The sequence below is a fragment of the Myodes glareolus genome, chromosome 18 (assembly GCF_982192425.1).
Source record: "Myodes glareolus chromosome 18, mMyoGla1.1, whole genome shotgun sequence".
Classification (NCBI taxonomy): domain Eukaryota; kingdom Metazoa; phylum Chordata; class Mammalia; order Rodentia; family Cricetidae; genus Myodes; species Myodes glareolus.
Window position 1 is genome coordinate 61,533,906 of NC_142043.1, and position 15,274 is coordinate 61,549,179.

General features: G+C 43.2%; 1 protein-coding gene across 17 annotated transcripts in view; it reads right to left on the reverse strand.

Annotated features, from left to right (window-relative positions):
* The window catches only part of Pcbp3 (poly(rC) binding protein 3), a 185,625-nt gene that overhangs the window by 71,572 nt on the left and 98,779 nt on the right, over positions 1 to 15,274 (reverse strand). The window contains exon 3 of one of the 17 annotated variants that reach the window (XM_085679771.2): positions 7,910 to 7,986. The exons of the other annotated variants lie outside the window; for them this stretch is intronic. The gene's annotated coding sequence lies outside the window, so the exon portion shown is untranslated. The remainder of the gene's footprint in view (positions 1 to 7,909; positions 7,987 to 15,274) is intronic. 17 annotated transcript variants of the gene reach the window in all.

Genomic DNA, 15,274 nt, shown 5'->3' on the forward strand with positions numbered 1-15,274 from the left:
CCTCTCCTCTCTCTGCCTAATCAAAGTCTAATTATATTTTCTAAGTCACCTGGTTTTCAATCTTTACTTCAATGATTCTTGTCACTCTGGTTTCATTTTCATCTAGTTCAAAACAATTTTGAATGTAGCTTTAACAGTTTCCCTCTCTCTAAAGAACTTCTAACATTTCTTACAAGGCAGGTAAGAAATATGGCACAGGTGTATGGGCCCTGGTTCAGAACAAGAGTCACTCTGACCCCAGTGGGCTCTCTTCTGCTCCCAAGTCCTTTCTTTATTGCTTCTGCCCTTCTGGCCCACTATCACTTGCCAACCAGTTTCATGGGCTCAGTGAGCTCAACTAGAAATGCTTGGAGAAGAACTGCTTGATGGGGGATTTCCCTCTGCACGCTGTGAATATGATTGCCTAATTAAATAAAGAAAACTGGTTTGGCCTGATAGGGTAGAATAGAGTTAGGTGGGGAAAACTAAACTGAATGCTAGGAGGAAGAAGGCGGAGTCAGAGAGAAGCCATGTAGCCCCGCCAGAGCCGGTTGGAATTTCACCCAGTAAGCCACAGCCACATGGCAATACACAGATTAATAGAAATGGGTTAAATTAATATGTAAGAGTTAGCCAATAAGAAACTAGAGCTAATGGGTCAAGCAGTGAATTAAATAATATGGTTTCTGTGTGATTATTTTAGTTCTGGGCGGCCAGGACAAACAAGCAGCCCTCTACTACAACTGCTTTCCAGCCTGAATCAGGATCATTAAAATAAATTCTAGACAGAGATAGCAACGTAAAGTAATACATACTACAAGAAACCATTTGCATTAGTAACTTTCCCTGTGGCTGTGATAAATTTCCCTGATAAACAAGAGATTAAAGGAGAAAGAGGCATATTTAGGCTGATAATTCAACACACCATGGCAGGAAGTCCAGGTGGCTGGCCACACTGAATCCTCAACAGTCCATCACAGCGAGAAGTCCAGGTGGCTGGCCACACTGAAACCTGAGTCAGAAAGCAGAGTGACGGCTGCCAGTGTTCCGCCAGTTTTCCTCTTTTCTATGCAGTCTAGATTCAAGCTCAGGGAATAGTGCTGCCTACTTTTAGGGTGGGTCTTCCTGCTTCAGTTAACCAAGATAACCTCTCACAAACATGGCCAGAGGCTAACCTAACCTAGACCATTCCTCACAGATCTGTCCAAAGCCTTGTCTCCTAGGAGATTTCCAGATCCCGTTAGGTTGATGAGTCTTATTAACTATCACAACATTCAATATTTATAGAGTTCGGCAATGAATAAGACAACTATATGTCTTAATCAAAAGTAGGAACTTATAAATGGAAAGAACGCCTAGAAATTAATGTTTAAAATGTGACTTTCACAAAAGGAAAATTGGCTGTGCACACAAAATACAAACCTCTCAAAGAATAACCAGCAAGGAATTTGGGGGATCCTAGAGCATGCAGCATCTGTAGAAAATGGGTGCTGGTCACAGTGGCATCTGAGCAGAAGGCGATGCCAAGGCTCTGTTCTTGGAGGACAGAACCTGCCCATAACTCTGGGTCAACAAACAGAAGGAGAACCTGGCACAGATGCATTCTGGGAGGTAGGAGCCCGCTCCTAGGACCGTGGCCATGGGAGGCCTGCTCTGCAGAAAACCTTCCACTCACCCTCCCACTGCTAACCCTGTGACTCAGTTCCTCTCAGTTTCGGCTCCTCGTTCTAAACGGGGATCATGAAATACCCACCTTTCAGGGCTGTGTAAAGTACTCTATAATTTGTAAAATGTTACACAAATGGCGGAATTTTAGGTTTTGTTTCCCTCCTATAATCCTAAAGTAAAAATAGGAGACAAGAGAAAGGCATGGGGGATGCATTTACTATCTTAGCTTCAAATGGTACCAGGATGCCACTGTCTACTGGTATAGGGGTGAAGAAAGGAAGATGTGTGCACACTGCATAACCCATCTCAGAACCTAACCTGTTTCCCATTCTGAAGATTGAGGGGTATCTCACAGCAGCCCAAGTGTTGGTAAGGGACAATTGTCTATATTCTGTCAATTATGTTTTAAATAAATGCTGACTGGCCAGTAGCCAGGCAGAAAATATAGGAGGGACAACCAGACAGGAAGTAGAGGTGGGTCAAGGAGAACAGAATTCTGGGAAGGAGGAAGCCCATTCCTCCCCAGTCCTGTCCTAATCACAGAAGAAGGAAGATGTGATTGCCCCGCTGGAAAAGGGACTGACCCATGTGGCTAACATAGATAAGAATAATGGGCTAATATAAGCTATAAGAGTTAATAATAAGCCTGAGCTAATGGGCCAATCAGTTTATAACTAATGTAGACTTCTGTGTGATTTGGGGGGGGGGGGCTAAATGGCTGTGGGACCTGTGGGAGGACAGAAACCAGGCAGGATAAAAACTCAGACAAGGAAGTGTTCTCCCTTGCTGCAGTTTATAACCACTTTGAAGAAGCCCAGATAGCATGATGAGTCACTGATCCATGTGATCCATGTGACTCCGTCACACTGGCACTGTGACCAGATCTTTGCCAGGCCTTCCTTCTTCAATTGGTTATCAGGTATGCTTTCTCTAAGCAGGGTTGGTGCCTGCCTCAAGCAAAAGTAGTCGGGGGATATTGTCCCTGAAGGCACGAGGGGGATTTCCTTGATGTCTCTTCATGCCATCCCACCAGTTCTTCTCTCGGTCTCCTGACGATACAAGCAAGGTAGAGGGAGACGCCCACCCTCCATGCAGCAGGATTAGTGACACAAAGGGAAGCAAGCACTGCTAGCTCCACACTGAAACGAATGCGCTTTTCTGCCACACTGCCCCAACAGGCCCAACCACTGTATGGCTGCAGTGGCCATTCTTGGTTGTCAAGTTTACTACACCTAGACTGAACTAAAACCCCCAAAATGGAGGGCACACCTGTGAGGGGCTTCTGCTTAATTTGAAGTCAGAAGATCCACTTCTAATCTAGATCTTTGAGGTACGAAAACACAATTTTAATCTCCAGATCTTTTGAGCTGAGAAAACTCACCTCTAATCTTGGCCACACCTTCTGCTGGAAGTCTATATAAAGACATGGAAGAAGGAAGCTTTGCTCTTTGTCTGTCTGTGCTTCCCTGCTAGCAAGTCCAGTCCTTCACTAGCACTGAAGCCTGTATCTTCAGCATTCCAGTGTCTACTGAAGACCAGTTGAGACATCCAGCCTTATGGACTGAACAACTACTGGATTCTTGAACCTTCCATTGATAGATAGTTATTATAAGACTAGCTGGGGCTTGAGAGATGGCTCAGCAGTTAAGAGAACTGGCTGTTCTCCTAGAAGGCCCAAGTTCAACTCCCAGCACCCACATGGCAGCTCACAACTGTCTGTAGCTCCAAGATCTGACAAGACATACATGTACACCAAATGCACACAAAGTAAAAATAAATTATTTTTTTTAAGAAAGACTAGCTGGACCACAGCTTGTAAGCCATTCTAATAAACCCCCTTTACATCTATCTGTCTGCCTGTCTATACTATCTCATTCTATCTATTTATCTGTCTGTCTGTTTGTCTGTCTATATATACAATGGCACCAACTCCAGGGCCCACTGGCCCACTACTGGATGGGGTGTCTGAAGGGTTAAGAGGGGATCCCTAGGGGATTCAGAAGGAAAGATTCTGATCTCGCTGGCATCTTCTCCTAGTCCAGCCTAACTCCCCCTTGCTACGTCAGTGATTCTTCATTTTGTTCATTGTGTGACTCAAGCCATCCTACCTCATGTGTTTTCCTACCCTAAATGTTTGCTTCTTCTCAAAGTCCTTGGCTGTTTCTTTGGAGAAAGCAATGCCTTCTATCTGAATCTTTTTCTCACGTGTTATACTCATAAACTGTACCTTGAATGTTCTTCCTTCCTATTGTGTGTGATGCTTCTTTTTCCTGCTTTTGGTTTTCTTCAAGTGTGTTATGGAGCTTGGCTATGTTCACAGTTATGCTAAAGCTTCGATCTGTTTGTCCTACATTCTGTCTTCAGAAAGTGGTTTCTGGTCCCTCTTGGGAGTTACAGATGGTGGGGCACACTTTCTGATGCCGAGGCCCAACCCACAGTTGACCTTCTCAATGTGGAGGGTAAATGGCTCTGGAGCCTGCTGAAGAGGACTGCAGGGGGAGGGGGGTGTGGCCCCTCTGTGCACCAGAGTTCTCGTTCTTCATGGCCTCTCCACATGTCCTACAGCGTTCACAAGCATGACTTATTTCATTCACATTAGATGCCTGGTCCTCTAGCTGCAGGCACCCCTGTCCCTACCGTAGCTGCTGCTTGAATTGTGTCTTTTCTGAAGGTTTTGGATTAAGATGGCAGCAGATGACAGTTCTCCGAAACCTTCCTGTTAGATTATATATCACCAGGAGACTGGGGTGCACTATCTTTAGACTCCAAGCATTCTTCCTAACGTACTGACGACATTTCCAGACTGCAGGGCCACAGAAGGCCTGCACCTCCTTCCCAGTCTCACTTAAGGAAGGTGCAACAAAGGCCAGATGGGGCTGGGGACTACTTGCCTTGAGGTCCAGGCACAGCAGTCCACTCATGTGATAAAGCAAGGGAAAGCTGAGGGCCAGAAACACGGCTCTGGGCTGGGGACAGGTCCAAGGGCCCAGCTCCCACACGTAGCTCAGAAGGAAAACTGCACGTCAGTCCCAGAGCAGAGGCTAACCCATGTATCTACTCTGTATTTAATCAAAACTTATCCTGCAATTTCTCTGTTGCCTGTAATTAGCCTGTGACACTGCATAACACTTGCTGTGTAGCTAAACGGCAATAACCATGGAAACCAAGGACTGCTCTCTAAGTTGGAAAAGTGTATGTGTGTGTGTGTGTGGGGGGTGTGATTTCTTGATTGTTTTCCACTTAGAGAGCAGTTAAGTTACAACCACCAACAACTGGAACAGAAGCCAGGTGTGATAGTCTGCCTTCTGCTGTCCTCTGCTGGGTCTCTCTCCTGTCCCTAGTCAGGTCAATCAGCTCTCTTAGCCCCCACTGCTCACTTGTTCTTACTGACCAGAAGTTAGCCCTACACAGCATCACTCTGCCATTTGCCCCTAATCAGACAATGTGTAAGCACCTTTGGGAAACAAAGGCTACCAAGCACGTGGCATAGTCACACAGTCCACACAGCCCAGAGGTCTCCTTTCTGGTCTGGTCACAACCTCAGATTCATGTTGCTGCTTCTCTGGTTTCCACAAGAAACCAGCTTCCTTCTCCCCTCTCTCCTCTTGGACAGTAAAACTCTCTAAAGTGACTTCCACCATGATGTGGGAATTCCCCCTCTGTATGCTAGGACTATGTTTTATTGCTATTGGTTAACAAAGAAGCTGCTTTCAGCCAATGACTTAACAGAATATAGCCAGGCTGGAAAAGATATATAGAGACAGTAGGTGGAGTCAGAGAGATGCCATGTAGCTGCCACAGGAGACAGATGCCTCTGCCAGAGGACACGACCTTGTGGTGATGCACATATTGACGGAGATGGGTTAGTTTAGGATATAAGAGCTAGTTAGCAATACGCTTTAGGGATTGGCCAAACAGTGTTGCAAATAATATAGTTTCTGAGTGATTACTTTGGATCTGGACAGCTGGGAACACCACCATGTCTGTCATCACGCATTTTTATGTATTCCGCCTTCCCACATTTTTTTAAAAAAATATTTTCTTTATTTTTACTTTATATGTTTGTGAGTGTTTGCCTGCATGTATGTCTGTGCACCACATGGATGCAGTGCCCAAGGATGCTGGGAGAAGACATTAGATTCCCTGGAACTAGAATATAGGTGGTTGTGAGCTACCATGTGGGTGCTGGAAACTGAAGAATGGTATTCTGTAACAGCAGCAAGAGCTCTTATCCATGGGACCACAGCTCCAGCCCCTCGCACAAACACATCACTCTTGTTCTGCCCATCCCTAGTTTCACTACTGCTCAATCCCTGTTTACTCCTCTGCCTCCCTGCTCCACAGAGGCTGGAAGCCCCAGGCCAGGGCCTGAGCCTCTCCTCTGTCTACTCTACCTACTCCCTCAATGGTCCATACTGATTGCAGCCATACATGGATTTGCTGACCAAGCAGAAGTCTACATTTCCTTTGTCTTCTCTGCATGCCAGGCCTCTTGGCCTGAAAGTCTCGCCTCAGCTTTTGCACTGCTGGTCTTCCGGTTATTCACCTAGAGCCTGGTGTTCTTCAAGCCCTTTGTCACAGACAAGCTTCTCTCTGTTTAGAGGTGATGTCAAGCCTTATGCGCTTCCACAAGTCACTAAGTCAACAGTGACCAAACATGGGCTTTGTGCCAGGCTCTGGGGAGACTTGGGGCAGATTTCACCAGGGACACTGGGGGTGGGGGTCTGCTCCAGAGGTCACCATCCAGAGTAGACTCCACACCTGAGGAAAGAGAACAACTAGATACACTCAGCAGGTAAAGAAAAGGGCGGCAGTCACCCGTTCTAGTCATGTGGTCCTATCTACCACCGCTTCTCACCTGTGCCCAGGCAAAGTCTCCTAATTGGTCTCTCCTCACACCCTGGGCCACCTGAGAGTCTATCCTACTCAGCAACCACAGCTACTTTGTAACAAACCACCAGCTTGGGGCTTCCTTCTGCTTACACCAAGCAATAGCTCTCGCTCAGACTGGAAGATGCCACAGGGACTGCGCTTGCCTCTCAGAGCTAAGCTGCCTCATGCTTGCTCTTCTCTGGCCGCTGGCTCCTCCACTCTGAACTTTCATGCTCGTCATTTCTTCTGCAGGGCTGCTCTTCATTTGTAGCTCACTCTCTCGCCTTTGCGGAAATGCCACTTTGCCAAGTGGGGCAAGTACGTGTGTGCACATCTGTATGTACACACACACACACACACACACACACACACACACACACACACTCATGTATACACACACAAGTGAGCACAAACAAGTATACCCATGTGCATAGAGACAGACACAGACATTATCACATGCACAAAACCACACATATGCACCTTCCTACACATGTATGTACAAACACAAACGTGTATAGATGCACTCCTACACACACATCCATGTGTGTTATGTGATCATTCATTCCCATGTGAACTTACATTCACATGCACAGGCACTAACATGTGTATAAGCATGTATACTTGTGTGCATGCACACTTACACTAATATACATGTATGTACCCATTCCTCTTGACCCCCTTCCTTTACCCCTTTTCCTTCATCTTCTGAACCTATCTTTGGTTCTCTCAGATGTAAAATCTACTCTGGACGGCCCTCCTTAGGCACAGATGCCCAGGCTTCTCACTTGTAGATATGTCCCAAGTCTAATCAGAGCCTGGCATAGAGCCCACTTGGGCTCCTGTTGGTCTGCTGACCTTGGAGCTGCTCCCTCCTCCAGCCTCACTTACACTCACTCTTCAGGGCAGCGCTACTCTGAAGGCCCTCGTTACCCCCGCTGTTCTAACCTGATGAAAATGACCCCTAAGAATAAAAAATTGCCAGAATTCTGTGTAGATGAGAAGCATCATTCACCATGGAATCAGGCCAGATCATTTAGAAACACGCATTTGTTTTCGCTTCACTACAAATTACCCTTTGAACGAAAATAAACAGATAAGAAGCAGACAGCGGCCAACCGGCTCTAACAGCCCCTTCTTGAGAAGTCCCTCTGATGTAACATGGCAGAGGGGTTTACTGGGGATTGGGTCAGAGTGGAAAAGCAAGGCAAGAACCAGAAGTCAGGATCGGTCCTAAGTTGGGGTGGGAAGGGTGGGAGTTCTGGGCTGAGGTCAGGCACAGGCAGGCACAGGTGGGCAAAGCAGGTCAAGGCAGGCAGGGTCACAGGTGGCCATTGTCTGGAACAGGATGGGGCTGGGTGGGCAAGTCACCAGCAGGGGTGGACGAGAGTACCTGGGAGCGCCTCCTTCTCCCGGCCTGGGGACGCCTGTCCTGCCAGCCCACCTGCTCCCCGAGGAGAGACTGTCCATCTACCAAAAAGCAAGGAAGAAGCGTCACATTAGCTGAGGAGCCCGACAAGGCCACTAATATGAAGGCACGCAGGCCACATCCCACCTGACCCCATTCAGTCCCTCTGAGTCTGGGACGCTCACAGAAATTAAGTATGGTACCCACCAGCAGTTGTCAGACACTGTTCTCTGGCTCACAGTGCACCCCAGTAAAGAGACACTGTGGACTCTGGTGTGGCCACCTGTCCAGTCCTGACACTAAGACTTTACGGGACAGCCTCACCTCTCCCCAGCCCTCTGCGTGCAGCAGCACACTGCTGTCAGAGCTGCACCCCAGAGAACGTTCTGGCCACTCCGTAACTTTACCTTCAGAACAGTCTGCAACCTCAGTGAGCGCAGAACTGCAGCTCAGAAATCCAACCACACATCTTCGAAGGACTTAAGTACCCGGATTTGCTTATGTTAGCCAAGCCCACTGCTTGTGGAACACAGTGACAGAGGAGGAAAGCGAAGCCATTAAGCCCTGCCTGGGACACCTCCACCACTCTGTATGGAGTAATACCAGCACCTAGCGGTCAACAGGGAGGGTCTTACTCTTTAGTGTTATAGAATGCTGCCTTCTAGCTGTAACAGCCATTACATGTTTTAAAAATGTTTTATTAGCATATATTATTTATACATAATAATGGGTTTCATTATAACCATCCATACACATATATAATGTATTTCAATCATATTCACCCCCATTCCTCCTCTGCCAATAAACTTCTTCCCAATTGGCTCCCCTTTCCATTTTCATGCCTCCCCTTGTGAGTTTCCTTAGGGCTCGTTGTATGGCTACATTACTGCAGAAAAAATGTCTCTCCTTCCATCAACCATTACATGAATATAAAACCTCAGGCAGAAGTATCTCCCATGAGACCCTCGCCTTCCCATGCCAGAATACTAGCAGGTTCAATCCTGTTCAGATTTGTGCCATGAATTCAAGAGTGTAGCATCCACGTCACACCCAGATGTCATCATGTCAATATGTTCCTTATTGCTGCCCAGCCCCAAATTCCTCCAGATGGGATGTTCTTTCCATCCCTTCTTCTGCTATGTTCTCTGAACCCTGGAGGAGGTGATACAGATTTTCCACTTGCTAGAAACCCAATTTATTTTCAGTACACAGACCATTCATGAGTCTTCAATCACTGCTGGCTTTGTAAAAGGAAGCTTCACTGATCAAGGCTGACGTTAGCACTAACGTCATAAACACCGTTGCTTAGAAGGTGATTGACAGGCACATCTAACAGCAGTAGCTTCCTCACTAAGGCCTGCTACTTCCCCAGTCATCGGCTTTTGACCAGGTTCAGAGCATCAGTCATGAATACCCTCCACGGAGCAGTCATCAAATTCAATAAGAAGGCAGTTGGTTACCATAGACTAGACCTGCCCCTATTGTACCAGCAGGCTCAGTCAGTCAGTACTGCTGCATGCAGATTCAGGCTGAGTAAGACTGGTGATCCTACACAGCAACTGCAACCATGAGAACCAGCAAGAAGGGAGGAAGCTTCCAGTCCAGTTGTAGCCTGATTTCTCTATGTCCTCTGACCAAGGCATGTCGTGTCTTCAGCAACAGGAGCTTACAATCTACTTTTAGTGGGTAATCAATAACATTTGCCTATATTGTTTTGGAGGCTTCAGGAGCCTCCCCAACCACAACTCATAAGAGAATAGCTCACGCACAACATCAGGATTTTTATTTATTAACACCTGGCTTCTAGGAGCAGCTTTGTCTACACCCTTTCTAACTTTTGATGAGCTTATTGAGTATCAGATTTATGATCTGTTCATACATCATTCATTTTAGATGCCCCTACCACCTCAATCCCTTGCATTTTCCCTATCTCCCTACTTCCGTGTCTACTTAGACGTTTCCATTCCCAGAATTCCCTTTTTCGATTTTAGACATGTGTTCTATGCAGCCCTCCACTGCTCACACAACTTAAAGATTCTTTTTACCTGTCTCATAGGCCCACTTTTCTAGGTTCCTAGGCTCTGCAAATAGCTTACACATAAAAGCAAATTTACAAAGTTAAAAGCTAGCGCCCAAATATGAGAGAGTAAATTCAGTGTTTGTCTTCCTAAGCCTGAGTTACCTCACTTAATGTATTTTCCAGTTCTATCCAATTTTTCCTACACAATTCATAATTTCACTTTTCTTTTTGACTGAATAAAATTCTCTGTAATACATATCCATTACCCATTCACCAGCTGGTGGACACCTAGGCTGGTCCCATTTCCTTGCTATTGTGAAGATAGTAGCAATAAGCTCGGATGTACCAGTATCTTTGTGGTAGGATAGAGAGTCCTTTTGGTAAATGGCCAGAAAGTGATATACCTGGGTCATATGGAAGCTCAATTTTTAGTTTTGTGAGAAACTTCCATACTGATTTCCACAGTGCCTGCACCAGTTTCTACTCCCACTGACAGTGAATGGGGATTCCCCTCTCCATACCTCTATCAACATCTATTTTTTCTTTTAAAAAATTATTTTTATTTTATGTACGTGTTTGTCTGCTTGTCTGTATGTGTACTGCATGCATTCCCATGCCTGCAGAGTCCAGATGAGTGCAGCAGATCCTCTAAACTATTTACAGACAGTTGTGACCCACTATGTGGGTGCTGGGAACTGAACCCTGAACCTCTGCAAGAACCATCTTTTCACACACAAACCCCATTTATTTATATTCTTACAGATAGTCAATCTAACCGGGATGGGATAGACTCTTGCCATAAGAGAAATCTCAGAGTACTTTAATTTTTATTTTCCTTATGGCTAATGGTGTTTAACACTTTTAAAAATATTTATTGGCCATCTGTATTTCTTCTTCTTTGTCCAATTCCTTAGCCTGCTTTTAATTGGGTTGCTTCCTTGTTTAGTTTTTTGAGTTCTGTATATTGACCCTCTATCAGATGTATAGTTCCCATTCTGTGGGCTGTCCCTTCATCCCAGTGATGGCTTCCTTTGTTATCCAAAAGTTTTTATCAAGAGGTTCTATTTGTTGACTATTGACCTGATTTCCTGAGGAACTTCAGTCCTCTCTAATGATTCCAAAGTTCCAGGTCTTACATTAAGGTCTATAATCCATTGAAAGTTGATTTTTATGAAGGGTGAGAGAAAAGGGTCTAGTTTCATTCTCATACAGTAAAGATCCAATTTTCCTAGAATCAATTTTGAAGGTGCTATCTTTTCTCCAATGTAAACTTTGATATCTTTTTCAAAACTCAAGTGACTGAAGCTGTGTAGGCTAATAGCCAGGATCCCCTATTCTTTTATCTTGACCGATATGCCTGTTTTCTGTGCCAATAAGATGCTGTTTTATTATGGTGACTCTGTAGTATAATTTAAACCAGGTATAGGGATACCTCCAACTATATTTTTTCTGCTGTGGATTGCTTTGAAAATCCAAGATGTCATAGTTAGTTTCCGCTGTCAATTTAACATAAACCTGAAAAGGGAATCTCAATTCAAATGGTCCCTCCATCAAACTGGCCTGTGGCATGTCTATGGAGCAATTTTCTCAACTGCTTATCGGTACAGAAGAGCCCAACCCATTGTGGATGGTACCATCCCTACGCAGGTGGGCCTGAGCAATGCAAGAAAGGTACTGACCATGAACCTGGGAACAATAATCCAGTACACATCACTCCTCTGTGGTTTCTGTTTCAAGCTCCTGTGTTGCCTTCCCTTGATGAAGGATTGTGAAACATAAGAAAAAATGACTCGTTCCTCCCCAAGTTGCTTTTGGTCATGGTGTTTATCACAACAGAAACAAAACTAAAACACAAGATCTTTTGTTTCCAGATGAACTTTTAAAGTTTTTTTTCTAATTTCTGAGCATTGAAATATTGATGAGGATTGCACTGAACCTGTAGATTGGTTTTGGCAGTACAGTCATTCTTAAAATATTAATTCTTTCAATCTATAAACATAGTAAATCTTTCCATCTTCTAATGTCTTCCTCAACTTCCTTCTTCAGTGTATTAAGGTTTTCATATAGAGATCTTTCACTTCCTACATTAAGCTTATTACAGGGTTGGTGGTGGTGTTTTGTTTTTTTATGTTATTTTAAATGGGGATGTTTCCTTGATTTCTTTCTCAGTATGTTTGTTTTTTAATATATAGTAAAGCTGTTTTGTGTTAATATTACATCCCACTATTTTACTGAAGGTATTTACCAGTTTTAAGAGTTTTCTGGTAGAATCTTTAGGGTCTCTTATATATGGGATTATATTATTGGAAAAATAAGAATTATTTTTATTTCACTACCTACTGGTATCCCTTTTATGTGCTTCTCCTGTCTTACTGGTCTAGATAAGATTTACAGTGCTATATTGAATACTAGTAAAGAGAATGGAAACCCTGTTTTAGTGGAAATGCTCCAAGTTTTTCTCCATTCAGTATGATGCTGGCTGTAGGTCTGTCATATATATATATATATATATATATATATATATATATATATATATGTCATGTATCTATAGCCTTTACTTGCTGAAGTGTGCTCCATACTACCTTCACGAATGAGTATGGAAACATTCCTTCCTTTTTGTTTTATGAAATAATTTGAAGGGCTGGCATTAGTTCTCCTTTAAAGGCCTAGTAGAATTTTGCAGTGAAGCCATCTGGGGTTGAGGTTTTTTTTTTTTTTTTCGGTTGAGCAGTTTTAATTACCGCTTCTTCTTGTTTGTGATAAATATGTCCAACTTACTTATCTCACTGAAGTTCAACTTTATTAGGTAATATGTGTCTAAATCCATTTCTTTTGGACTCTCCTACTCTGAATTTCTTTGGTATCTGTTTTAATGTCCCCCTTTCCATCTCTAACACCATTGTTTGGGGACTCATCTCTCATTCTTTTAGTTAGTTTGGCTAAGGGTTTGTTGATCTTTTTTATCTTTTCAAAGAACCAGCTCTTTGCTGCATTTATTCTTTGTATGTTTCTTCATATTCTTTCATTTCTACTTTATTGGTTTCCTCCCTGATCTTGACTACTTCTATCTACTGCATTGCAGTTTGGCTTGTTCTTTTTTCCCAAGGCAGAAGGTACATCATTAAGTTATTTATCTGAGATGTCTCTGATTTCTTAATGTAGGCAATTAGAGTTATCAATTTCTGTCTTAAGGCTTCATTGTATCCCATAGGTTTTGGTGTGCTGTATCTTCATTTTCACTCAATTCTAGGAATTTTTCAAATTTCCTTCTTGATCTCTTCAGTGACTCAATTACTATTCAAGAGTATACAGTTGAAACAACATTAGTTTTGGAATTCGCTGTAGCTTCTATTGCTGCTGATTTCCAGCTTGTTCCACTGTGGTCAGATGGTATAGAGGAAATCATGCCACTTTTCCTGCGTTTACTGTGACTCCATTTGTGTCCAAATATATGACCTATTTTAGAGGGTATTCCACAGACTGGTGAGAACGATATGTGTTCTGGAGTGCTTGGATGGAGATACTGCAAGGGTCTGCTAAGTTGATTTAATCTATGGTATCACTTCAGTGTTTCTCTGTTTAAACCACATAGTGTGTATATTACTGACAGTGGGGCACTGAAGTCACCTAGTACTAATGTGTTGGGGTTAATCCATGATAAATTTATATCTAGTAGTGCTTGCTTTATGGAATTGTGTATACCTGTGTTCAATGAATATATTAAAATTGTAATAATGTCTTCATGACGAATTGTCCCTTTAACCAGTATAAAGAGAGCTTCTTTATCTCTTCCCATTAGTTTTGATTGGATATCTATTTTTATCAAATGTTAGAACACTGATATTTGTTTCCTATTTCTATTTGTTTGCAGCACATTTTTCCATCATTCACCCTGGCTAGTAGCTATCTTTAACAGTGAGATGTTTCTTGAAGGCATCAAATAGATACATCTCATTTCTTAAGCCAATCTGCTAGTCTGTATCTTTGAGTTGGGAAATTAGGACTATTAATATTCAGATTACTGAAAATATGCATTGATTCTGGTCATTTGGTTGATTTTTGTACTATTTCATGTTTTCATAATCCTCATTTGTTTAATTACTGTTCTAAAATAGCACCCTTCCCCTGGAATCTCTTCATTGTAAATATCCTTCTCTTCAAGTGAAGACCTTCCAGTATGTTCTGCAAAGCTGGCTTAGTAGTTATAAATTGGCCTGCTTTTATCATGAAATATTTTTCTACAGAAGTTACAACAGTTTTGCTGGATATAGTAATCTGGGTCTATAGCTTTGATCTTTCAATGCCCTTCTGGATTTTAAAGCTTCCACTGAGAAATCAGATGTGATGAGCCTGTGATGAGCCTTCTTTATATGTGGCTGGGTGTTTCTTACAGCTCCCAATACACTTTTTCCTGTATGGTGAGTGGTTTTTAAATTAAGTGTGTGTGAGTGCACACATCAGGGTATTTTGTGGAGGTCAGGGTATTTTGTGGAGGTCAGTGAACAATTTGCAGAGAAAGCTCCCTCCTTCCACCACGTGGGTCCCAGGGATCAAACTCAAGGTTTATCAAGGCTCATCATCATGCCTTTCCATGATAAGCTGTCCTACTGGCCCTATTTAGTGTATGAGCGCTACGACCTGGAAGCTCCTTTTCTGGGCTTCTCTGTTTGGTATGTTGTGTCTTGTGTACTTGAATGGCCTTTCTTTGCCCCCAGGAAATGTAAGAAATGTTCTGCTATGATTGTATTTGCTGTAGGAATTCCTACTGCCCGTAGCCTTTAAGTTACCCTGCCCAAGTATTGGGCGTGACCTCTTATACTATATATGCCGATGTAAAGTGCGCATCTGGCCTCTTTCCTGACTTTGGGATTCGGTTACTCTTCCCTGTTCCAGCAGAGGATTAAGATCTGTGAGACTACCCCAAAATAAATAATCCTCTATTATAATCAATTCTGAGCTAGTATGGGATTTCTTTTAAGCATCCTTCTTCATGTATTGAAAAGTCTTTTATGACATGGACACTGAGTTCTTTTATGTCCATAATTTGTAAATTTTGTGTTTTCACTGAATCCCAAATAATCTTGCATGATTATTTATACTTCTAAAACTTTTATTGCTGTCCTTGATTGAATGTACTAATTATTCTACCTTCAAGAAGAATGTTTCCTTTCTGATAGTTCTGTCTTTGTATGTAATTTGGTGTTTGTCTTGCAGCCTTCAATACATTTCATTGGTTCTATATATTTGGTGCCTTCTTCAGCACGTGTATATATACCAGCATCACCATACCCTTCTCAGTGGGGCTTTCTCAAAGACATTTGTTCTGTACA